The 12459-nt window shown below is 38.5% G+C and overlaps 1 protein-coding gene across 7 annotated transcripts in view; it reads right to left on the bottom strand.

Moving 5' to 3' along the window:
• The window catches only part of RERE (arginine-glutamic acid dipeptide repeats), a 257381-nt gene that overhangs the window by 145481 nt on the left and 99441 nt on the right, over positions 1 to 12459 (bottom strand). The window lies entirely within an intron of this gene.

Genomic DNA, 12459 nt, shown 5'->3' with positions numbered 1-12459 from the left:
TCTCTCCCTTTCTAAAAGGCAATGATGCAATCGTGACATAACATTGCAGCTCTGTATGAATTAAATTAGTTGCATTGGCGCATTACACTGTCAAAGCTACTCAGAAAAACAAAACCAAAAAAACCCCACAAAAATGCTAAGCATTCTTTACTTGACGAATTAATGCCACTGACGAAATTGCAGATCCCTGCCAGCATCAACCATGTCTGAATACAGCATCTTCACACAGCCCTGTGCACTTTGGGAATGCAAGATATGCTGGTTTAGCTACTTCAGAATGGATAGTTTCCGCTCCTGCCTTCAGAGGATATACAACAAAACAAAAAGAATGTTGCTATATTTTTCAACCAAGTTCAGTGAAACTCCAATACCCATAAATCTACTAAGAAGCCTCATTCCTCTTTCTTCAATTCTGAACTCTCATCTGAAAGACATTTCAAATACCTTGCTAATTTAACACACCAAAAGCAAGCAAATCAACTCAGCACTTGAAGAACAGTCTGTTACTACAAAAAGATTTTTTTTTTCCACGTATGTGACAAGACCAAACCCTACTGTGTACCACAGCTTAATATCTGTATGAAATTTCGAAGTGTCATCTGGGCAAAAGTAAAACAACAACAACAAAAAAAAGAACCCACAAAAAAACCCACCACCAAACAAACCTACAGAGAAGCATTGTAAAGAGGAAGGGAATTATCAAAATGGATTCATATGCATCTGGAATGATTTTAATAGAAAATGCCCAGCAAATCTCCCCGCACTGCTGACAAATCACCAGCTGAGGTAAATCCCAGATAATGAAACATTGTAAGAAAGGCTCTATTTAATAATTTAGCCCCTGTCAAGGAGTTTGTATTGATTCTTGTTTTCAGCACAGGGAGAGAATGTTATCTTCAGCCTTACGGCTCAATGACAGCATCAGTGAATTTAATCACTGTGCAGCTCTTGCCATGCAATCCTTAAACTGTCACCTCTGATTCTTCATCATTCCTTGCTACTTCGTTCAAAGCCCCCTATACCCACATTTTCATACTAATCTTCCACCCCACACATGCCCCACTGTAATCACAGCAGCATTTCAATCTGCTTCACATTAAACATAAAAGCCCATCTCATTTGCAGACTAAATTTTTTATTTTAAATAATTCAGCACTCCTTCAAATGTCTCATTCGTCTACTTCTTATTAGCAAGTCTGCTCTGTACCTTAACGGCAAGCTTAGCCATGCTGAAGGCAGGATTGAGCAATCATGGGACAGCAGTTCTAGCAAAGGTTTTGAGTAGAAAGAAAATCTTTCAGCCTTTTCTTGGCTGTAGAAGGGGAGATGAATCTGGAGAAGCAAGAATCTATATTAATCAGCATTTTTTCCAGACCAAAAAGGAAAGGTCATGCTGCCTCATAACTGGCCAGGAAAAATTAGCCACAAATTAATTCAGCTGCAGTTCAGGAACAGAACATCAATTCATCTACAAAACAGAATGAGGCTTTTAAATACGTAAATGCTTGTGGCTACAGAAACCTCACCCAGATATTTGCATTCAAAAACACTAGCTCCTGTAAAAGTGCAGAGAATAACAGATGTAATTTTAACATGTCTGCTAAAATGCAAGGCCATATGCAGGAAGAATGCAAAGGAACAGAAACATATACTGCATAGTTCAGAAAAACAGGCTTCTTTTAATTTTTGCTCTTTATTCCAGGTGAGATGCAGTACTTTCCATTTTATAATCCTTTGGATCACAGTAAAATGATCCCACAGGCCCACACAGACAAGGTCATCATACACAGATTTTCTATTACAGGGCACTAGCGGCATTTCACAACTGTCTTTTTATGCACTTCTGCCTTTCCATCCAGACTATAAATTGTTACAAGGCCCTGGGGCAATCCAGCTGTATACTCCATTCAAATCAGGCTTCAAGGAGAAAGCACCACAGTCAAGATGCTTCAATCAAGTAAACACACAGGCACAAAGGGCAACTGCATCACAACTAATAATGTTTTCTTTTGCATGGCAAATTCACCATTTTTATGTTTTAAAGTTTCTCTCTGATGCTCAGATTCAAAGTGTTGCCCATTAGCATTTTAAATGTGACATCAAATTAAGTCAAAACATGATAAATCAGAAGCATGCTGCTGAAATCCATTTGCTGGTTGGGTTCTGTCTCTCTCTGGAAAAAAGGAAAACCTTAAAAAGGAAATTTGGACTTATTTATCAAACACTAGAAATTCATACCAAGAACGGTTTAAATGACAGGATTAGAGGGCAGATTTGCAAGATGTATTATATATTTGTATAAATTGGCTCGTATCGTGGTCAGAGATATCCTGTTATTACCAGCAGCTATGCATTTCTTTTGGCTGTCTGTTATCACCTTTTGTTTTTGTTGTTGCTGTTCTTGTTAGTTAACTTCTCACTTCACCTCTACTTGTTATCGCAGAGAAGAAGCATATAAACTTCTTGGATGATAGTTCCACTTTCATTTTGGATGTGTCTTTTTTCCCTTTCAACTTAGAAGTTAAGCTGGAATTGCCTTGGTTTCAGTAAATTAATCAGAACTCTATATTCAATACACTCTTAAAGTGTAATGTTCTGTGACTAGCTATGTTTTCAAGTCAGTATGCTCTTACTTGGGATAGAAGTTAAAACTTACCTAAGTTCTACACTGTGCCCTGTTTCTTTCTCCCAAAACACTAATATTCAGTAATCTTATTTTACTGCTGATCTCTGCATACAGATAAACATATTTCCAATAGCCACAGCTCTTTATTACTTTTGATATTTAAATTGAGACAAGTAATCAAAGCTGGATACGCATGGTTAAACCACAACACAGATGCATTCCGTAATTAACATATTCATATTTGAAATGCAGTTACTACTGTTGCATCACATATTTAAGCCAGCGGCTGGTTATTTAAGGTGAGGAGAAAAGTTTGGGGATAAAACAATCTTGTAACCAACACTGCAGGCTTTTTCTGCTGACAACGCGCTACAGCAGCTGCTGCTGTCTCCTGAGGAAGCAGTGCGCACTACTAGACATATCAAGAGCTTGGCACAAAGCGTCCAGGTCTATGCTCCTCTGCACAGAGATAGAAGTGTTTGCTTAAATTCTATTGGACTTCAAAGCATACTCCTGTTGGATTTCTCACTCGCATCATGTCACAGAGCTCTCCCTAAAGCCACTTTAGTTTATGTAACTGGGGGCATGTGCGTATCTGTGTTATAAAATGGCTACCTAACCCAGTGTGATAAGTTCACATTAATCCATCTTCACAAAAGGACAGTGCTTGGTCAGTAACAGTGCCTGTCCACGACACTAGGTGTTCAAGCCACTTAGCAAGAAGAGGCAGCAGGGTGATCCTCAGCTTTATAACAGCATAGGTTTCCATACCAAGGAAGTTACACCCTTCAGAATTTCTAAAACACCTTGTCATACCTCTCTGGTAGGCCCACTGAACACAAACAGCAAATTATTCAAGCTAGTTAGTCTTACCTACATATCCCTATGTATCAGTCCTGCAGGCAATCTAGGTATTTCACACTAGTTGTAAGCTGTTAGCTGGCACTATATACCGCCTCCTGGCTCTCTCTCCAGCCTGCAAGACTGAAAGCAGCTTTCTTCTAGTTCAGTGGGGTCCTACACAAAAGAGCATCAAAAGCCATCTCAATGACCACTGTGCATGCGTATTAACTGAATTTCTGCATATTAATTGGATTTTTCTCATACAAGCTAGTCATCTAAGTTTCAATCCTGTATTTTCATCATCTGGAAGTAATCACAATCAACATTTTAATTAAAGAGAATGGACTGAATTTTAGGACTTGTTAACCATTAACAACAAGATAGAGAAACTTCACTGTTTATAATAAACTGATTATAATGCAAAGAATCTGTCACGGTTTAAACTACAATAGAAAACCATGGAATACTACTATTTAATAAAAAAAAATATAGCTACAAAGCTATATCCTCAGTCTGATGAGAACCCAAATCTGTTTCTTCAAATGGCCTGATCCAAAAAGAAATTCAGTGAGAACTTCCATTTTCAAAAACATAGTGTTCTTAATTTAAGAAAGAAAAAAAGGACTTGGGTTGGGGTTTGGTTTTGTTGGTGGGGTTGGTTTTTTTTTTGGGGGGGGGGGGGGGGCGGGGAAATAGGGGGCTGGGTGCAATGAAGCAGCAACAAGTACTGGTGTATGAAAGAAACACGACTGGCTGAGCAGATCCTCAGCTATTTCCTCAAGAAATTCCAGATACTACTCTTCTGCCAGAAACTCAGAACAAGGAGATCAAAGTGATTTTGGCCAGGTTTGATTTATTCTTAGCAGAGCTTAGACTTCAATTCAGAGACCACAATAACAGGATAAGTAACTGAAGTTAGGCTTATTTCTGAAGGACTACATGAAATGAGTGAAGATAGTATCAATTCTGGAAAATCAGCATTTGGGGGAATGAAGCAACATTTGATTCCCAGCTACTTATTTCAGAACTATTAAAGTTCAAAACCTTAGGTCTGCAGACAAGTCACCCCTCCTCGCTTCCTCTTTATTGCCAACTAAAATATGACTCAGTCATCATTATTCTGCTGTGTATGCTTTGATCAATGTATTTGTAGCACCATAGAATATTTAAAGAATACTTTGTGAAGTCTGTAGATTTTTAACTCATGCCAAATTAAAGTGAACAAAAGGTATGTTTCCATAACTTTGTGATGACTAGAAAATTTGTATTTATGACAGCAGTAAGCTGCTGTTGAAACAACTGCATTGTTAGAAACGCAGTGGTACTATTGCAGAATTAAGTGAAAAGCAGCAGACCGATAGACAGGAGACATCTCTTGATGTAAACCACCTTAACATTTTCTCAGACAGAAAAACTAATCAGAAAAACTTGCGGGAAAGGTATTTTAAAAACACGCACCTAAGCATTAACTGCTTCCATTTTACTGACTTGCCCATGTAATTTAAACCCCAACCTGCAAGATTGTTCTAGAACAAAACAAACAAACAAAAAAACCCCACAGTAAGCTAACCCTGAATTAAATGCTAATGGATCCCAGTTTTACTACTCTACAAAACACCATTTTCCTCCTCCTTACAGTTGTTCAACAGTCAAGTTACATCAATGAAATATTGAAGCCACATTACTACGCCCTTTTACAAGCTTTATCCAAATGTTCCAGCTTCCCAATTATATTTTGCTGTTGCTTATAAAAAAATAGTATTTTTAAAGTAACTGACGTTGTAAGAGGGACTAACACAGGCTTAAAATAAACGAGTAAAGAAGCATTTCCCAAGGAACAAAACAAGGTTAGAGAAGTTGCTCTAAAGCTAATCATAACCTTGCATAATCCAGATTTACAGAAGACCACTTAAACCCAGCCACTTGTTCAGCTGCCCTGATGGCACTTATGCTCAGAAGGAGGTAGAGCATATACCACAAAGTAACTGAGAGCTAATATTGACTACCACCAGTGAAAGAGAAGGAACTGATAACCAATAAAAACATGTAAGGCAACAAACCAAACAGATTAAAGCATTGCTTAAATTGTGTGCAAAACCACAGCTCGTTCCTAATCAAAGTCCTTACGGATAATCTGGTCTGGAATCCTGAAAGAGAATAGTATTAATCCAGAGCAAAATGAGTTAGCACTAAAGACAGATTAAAAAAAGTTCTGGGTCACAAACAGCACAAAAATAACCCAATCAGTAGGGGGGAAAAAAACCCAACTTGTAACTTCTTTGGGTTTTTTTTCGGTTTGGTTTTGGTTTGGGTTTTTTTCCCCCCAAGTACAGAGAACTGTCTCATAATCTTCTAATAGGCTAAGGCAATTTCAGTTTTAAAATGTATTAAGTTCAATAATTCAAAACTGGTGAAGTGAAGCGAACAAAGAAAAAGCATTTATGGCATATTACACCCTTTCGCATGACCCAACACCTCATCACTTTAAGGAAAAGAAGCTGTACTTGTAACAGTCAACATTCACAAGCAGAGTAAACATTTCAGAATTTGAGAGCAAAAATAAAACAGCAGATTTCCAAAGAACTTGCTCCTCCTAGCGTTCTGCAAAATTCCCAACAAAAAACAAACCATCACAAGTAACTAACAAAATACCACATGAACTTCTAAAACATTAGTCTGCATTTTTACATTTTCAATATGTCACTTCACAACAGAACTGCTGCCTTAAGAGAACACCAGAAGCACTACATAAGAACAGGTACCCTTAGTGATCCAGCTCAGACAAAAGGACATCTTGTTTTTCTACTGGGGAGAAACACAAGTGCAAAAAAAGTATGCTACACACTGCAGTACAGCACAACACTCCATTACAAAGAAAACTAATGTTCACTTTAAGCACCACACATCTTTTTTGCTTTGGAGAACGTCTGCTCTAGTGCCATGTAATTTTTATTTAAGCAGCTTGGCTCTGTAGGCAGCTAGGGGGAAAAAAATTATTTTCTAAGCAAGACAAGATTCCAATGAAACACTTCCCATTTCTATCTTTCAATTCTTTTCCACCAATGCCTGCTGCTTCCCTTCAACAAAAACAGGTTAACTAACCAGGTTACTATCTATTACTGCAGAAATCAAGCTTTCTAGCAAAAAAAAAAGTTCAACGCAGGTTTATAAATGAAAATGCATACATTCTTAGCACTTGAGAGTTCTGTTGTCAGTGGACAACACCCGCACTAAATGTATACCTGAGTATTTCCAGGCAGAAACTTAAAATTACATTGCAATCACTGCTATCTTAATAAAAACTAAATTAATGAAAAAAAGTCATTAGCAAAGACATCTGGTAAAGTAAAAAAGTTAACATAGAGACAGTATTTGGAAATCTGTAAATTTTTTTTATCCAGCAGCTCTATTACTACACTACATTAGGTCTGTCCATCTCTGTGGAATTTAATAGATCTCTGCACAAAGGAAGCTTTGCCAATTAGATCTGGTTCAGATCCAGCTACAATGGGTTTGGCAGCATTTTTTTTTGGCCTTTAAAGAACCGTCAACAAAATTACCTTTATGCTATATTCTGCTGACTGCCTGAAGATTGACAGACTTCCTATAGAATATTTTAACAGCACAGCTGAGATGGTTTGTCAAAGGACTACCAATTGCCAGTAGAAAGATCACTGTGCCTCTCTATCAAAGTATCCAATGGATACTGGTAATCAATTCTAGAGAGTTATTCACACAGAATGAACGCAACGAAAGTTTGTCAGAATTAATGCCATAACTAAAATTTACTATCGATTTAGCAAGCGCCAGTTAGTGGCCACTATAGAAATCGCAGCAAAATTCTTGATTATGCAAAGACAAAACAGATTACAAGGCAAAAATATGACCTGTTAAAGAACAGAATTTTTTTTAATGGTATAAAGAAGCACCTGATTTAATGGATAAATTGGACCAACGCTGCACTGCTCATTTGTTGAAAAACAGAGAAAGAAAAATATCTGCACGTTTTCTCTGCTATCCCTTCCCTTACCCATCCTGAAACCTTACCAACTTCTGAACCTAAAAGGCTCCTAAAACAGGCAGCTGGGTTTTAAACCCACTCAGATCTCAGCATGCAGCCAGCAGCTGAAATGTATAAGCAAGTTTTCACTCACTCCCTGTTTCTGCATACCATCCGTCTGCTTTTTTAAGCAGAGTTCAGACAGATGAAAATAACAGAGGAGATCCAAGACACTGTGCCTTAAAAATACTCACTGTTACCTCACCCATGATTTCCAACCCTTTGCTTGGGTCCTAAACAAGCACAGCTTTTCCTTGGATTCTAAGAATACTACTACATCAGAAAGGAATTGTATCTATTTAGAAAGTCTTTTTCACATCAATTGTCATTTTGTGGCAAGGCAAAGTAAAAGCAAGTGTATTTGTGCTTGCCTTGGCACCTTCCACTGAAAAAAACAGACACAAACAAAAACTTCCTTGAAGACACACAACAGTTTTTTCCCCTGTGGTACCCTTCATACCACACATCATTCTAAACAACAAAAACAGTGAATTTGACTACTTTCTTAAAACTTCACTATTAAAATGAGTCTCGGTTATGCAGTAATTCTAAAACGAGAACACAACACCGCAGCAAAACATCAGGGGACTTAAGCTGCCAGAAGCTACTGAAGTATCTTCCATTCATATTTACCATACCAGCATCAATAAAAAAACCCACCCTCCTCCTATCTGCACAAATTCAAGTTCAAAGACAAGCAACTTAGTCATAAGATTATCAGGCCTGGCAATACACTTGGAAACTCCTGGCTTTGTTCCTCTGGCTGTTGAGTACTCTCCCTGTCAACTGAATTCAATGGAAGATGTGAATGCTCAGCATGTCTGCAAGCAATCCTTCTGAAATTACTCAACATGAACATTCACAGTAAGACAAAAGATTTCCCAAACCTGATGTAAGTCTCCGAAAGCATAAGATAAATCTGAACTCAAAACAGAACTGAGCATTAAAGCGTTAGGACCAAAGCTCCACCACCACCAGTTTAGTGAAACACAAAGTGACAAGAAGGCAGACCTTATAAAAGCCATTGCAACATTAAAAGTTCATTCACTCAAAGGCTGCAAGCAACCCCACTATCGTCTTCATGCTTTTAAGACACAAATAGCTTTTGAAGAAGGAAAAAGTATTCCTGACCGCCTTCTCACTAAGAATATTCTACACATATATCATTAGCAAAAAAAAGTGAAATAAATGGAAGTTACCACTTGTATTCGCAGACAGTTGCGGGAGAAAAGAAAGTTGATAAGCATTCATATTGAAGACTAACAGATACCTTGTTCCATTCATCATCCCCTAACCTTACTGGTGGTCCTTGTGTACTGAAACGTTTTTAAAAAAAATAAAAACACCGCACCCAAACCACAACACCCAAAACCACTTACCAGAACTATGGACATCAGGCATAGGGGCTGGGGGGTCTGGGGGGTCGTGGTGATATCATTAGATGAACACAGTTCCCTCTAAGTATCATAGAGAATTAGGCATAACAAGAACTACAAAGTCTGACCAGGAATTGAGCGTGCATTTTCCTTCTCGAAGTCTGAAGGACATTATGCCAAGTAGATGCTAAACAGCAAGTCTGAACTACTACAGATGGTTTTCAAAACTCACGACTAGCACTAGAGAGTAGAAAAGGACAAGCAATAAAGGAACAAGCGGAGTCCCTTCTGTCATCCCACAGGTTTCAAATCCCTGCTTTTTCAAAGTGGTTTCCCAGCTGCAGCAATAGTCAGTGCATTTCTTAAAAGCATGCCAAGAAGTTCACATAGCGGAACAGTATTCCTATCGTACCTTTGGTGCTGGTGTTATTTAGCTCTCTCCCCAAGAACATCTGAGACTATCAACACATTATTGGAAGTGATTTTGAAGGACAATATTAATCTTACAGCACAACCCGTGTTATGGAAGTACTGAAGCAATAGCAGACCAGAAAGGACACGACAGTTACTTTAAGTGCCACTTCTTGTTGACAGTTTCCCTAAGACACAACACATCATAGTTAATCATAGTTTACTTCTCAATTCCACAAAGTTATTTACATGAACCCCAGAAAGCTTGGAGGAATCCAGTACCACAGAAATGGTAAAGACAAAAGAGGATAAATGTTACCCATGACAGTTTCTAACACAGTTAAGCTGGATTGATCAAATGGCTTAACTTCTTCCCACATGGCCAGCCTTAACGCACTGTTTAATTTTTTCACTCAGGAGACAGACCTAGAAAGCCAGCTATCCTCCTCCAGAGTTGCCCTCAATGCTTGGAAGCCAAATCTGCTACTCTTCCTCCCAACCTCAGCTTATCCTAATACAACAATTAATACAACTCACAAAGGGAATGACTGATCTCCACAGCATCACAGCTCTGCTTCATGTGAAGCAACACACAGCAACAAAACACAGGATGGCAACAGACAGATTACAAAGAAATTACAGTAAGTGAAGCTTCATCACAAGGATTTTATGGCCATTGATAAAGGGCAGTTGCTCTTCAGGAAAGCAAAAGTGCTGTTCCTCTAGGGTAATTTTTAGTAAAGCTGATTAATCTTAACGTAAAGAGAAACTTGTGATGGAGGTATAAGCTAATGCAACAAAGTATACCATTTCACCTGCCATAATTGCTGGAACTGCAAAGAGCATGCATAGGAAAACAATTATTGGTTTCTCCAAGACTCAAGAGGCAGACACTAGAGTACAAAGGTGCTCTGATATTATTTGTAACATCTGCTTCTGGAGTAGTATGACTTCATCAAGTTGTAAGTAATCTCATCCCTTTTTCCACACTAGTACTTGTGAAAGCAAAGCAGGCAAAACAGTTCTAACCACAAAGATGCTGTTTCTAATACAACTTGAGTAACATGAAAGGGAGTAAGCCCATTTACAGGGAATACACCACTCTCTACTTCAGTATTTGCTTCTACCTTTTTGCCTCCTGCCATCTGTCAAATGAAGGAAGCTTGAACACTAAACTGGAAGGAACTGCCAGACTTCATAGAACCAGTTTCTAGTTCTGCAATAAACATAAATTCGTATCTAATTATGATTTAAGATCTTACTGGAAAAAGCAAGTTAAACCCCAGTTCACTTAAGAATGAAACTGAACGGTACTCCAGCCTCATCCCCAGAACAAGCCTCTGTACCTTCTACCCTGCAGGATAGCACACGTGTATCAGACAGCATTTGCATGGTTGTTTTTAACTCCCTCCTTGCAGTTTGGTTTTTTTTTGAATGCAACCTTACATTCTTTGTTTTTATCAGTAAAAAACCATCACCACCATCAACTCCTGTGCCTGAATTGCACCTAGAACACAGGAAGTATAGGGTAAGACTCATACACTCAGCCAAAAACTTTTAGTTTATGACAACTAACATGATAACATACTTAATTAGTAGGCAAAATTTCAAAGCCATTGTCTTAAACTTCCCTGCTTCGCTTGACATATTTAGCTGAAGGCAAAACAAGACTCTTTTCCTGTTGGTATCTCACACTAGAATAGAAATCAAGTGTCCTTTCCACTGTACATCTTTCCTTTCCCCCAACAGTAAAATCAACAGTGACAACACTGAAGATTAATTTTTGTTAGTATAATCAGCATCAAGGGTCTTTTTGGTTTTGTCATTTTTACACGTTCCTTTCATTCATGTCAGTAAGAAAAAAAAAAATGTAACAGAGGAATTAAAGAACTCAGAGCAGGCAAAAGTAAACATAAACCAATCATACTACTTCCATGTGAAAAAAATATGCAAAATTGCCAGCAACCCTGATGTGATATCCTTTGCACACTGAAAACATGAGAAAAGAGAAACCACTCAAAAAAATTTTGAAGGTATTAAAACATACTGCAATACACTTCCCACATAGTTTTGCAAACAGCTTTAATGTGTTGTAGGAGACCAATGATGACAACGGAAGCTTCAGCTTTTGTTGTTAATATCCTGAGCAATTAATGCAACTCAGCAGGAACTTATTGCCCAGAATGGCAACTATCACATTGTAATTCCAGTCAGACACAAAAGCACCTGCTAATGTGCAAGAGTAGTACAACTGTGGCTTAACCCATTGCTAGAACCTGTGAACTACAAATCCAACAACTCCTTTAAAAAAAAAAAAGGGGGGGGGGGGGGGAGTGCAAAGGAAGCAAGCAAGCCCGCCCACGCCAAGCAGTACCATGGACATCAGTACTGAAGAAAGTCTGCATGTTCTCCTTCACTGTGCCCTCACAACATAAACTTGTAAGGAGTGAAATGGAAGACTTGAGTCAAAAACCTTGGAAAAGGAAGACATACTCCGATATCAACAGATAGTGGGTGATCTACATCCCTAGACTATGCGTTGATAAGACCATTTTAGTACATATTCAGAACTTGCATAAACCAACAACAGCAAGATGATCAGCAGTTGCAGTTGCACTACCCAAAGCGCTGCAAAGTCCAATACAAGCATAGGCGCCCTTTGCGTCAAACAGGCAGCAGCTTCCTGCTCTGCACTGCGTAAGCAGCAAGTGGTTTTCCGTGCAGCTACAGCATACTGGGAAGAAACATGTTTAACCTTTTAACCTGAATTTGTACACTTAAAGGGGGCAAATCACAGCTCCAACAAATCTGTTCTTGCACAGCTCCCTGACTTTTCATTGTTAAAGAGTTAAGGTATTCTTAAATGTTACTTTATATTTTTCTGAATCAATCTTGTCATACTGGCATAGTTTCTCTTTGCATACTCAACTGTCAGTACACCAATGAGCTGAGAGACACAGGCTACCGCAAGTCAGCCCACGTGCTTCCATTTACACAGCTGTGCTATATAAAGCTAGAGGTAAAGGCACAGCCAAATTTAACTTCCCAGGAAAAACTTAACTTACTGAGCCGCAATTTCCCAACAACACTCAACTCAAAGTTAGTATTCCTGTGGGTTACAAAACCTTAAGATGATGTAGACC

This window comes from Haliaeetus albicilla, chromosome 4 (genome assembly GCF_947461875.1).
Source record: "Haliaeetus albicilla chromosome 4, bHalAlb1.1, whole genome shotgun sequence".
In the NCBI taxonomy this organism is placed as follows: Eukaryota; Metazoa; Chordata; class Aves; order Accipitriformes; family Accipitridae; genus Haliaeetus; species Haliaeetus albicilla.
Note: the sequence above shows the minus strand (reverse complement) of the source record. Positions and strands in the feature narration are given on the sequence as shown.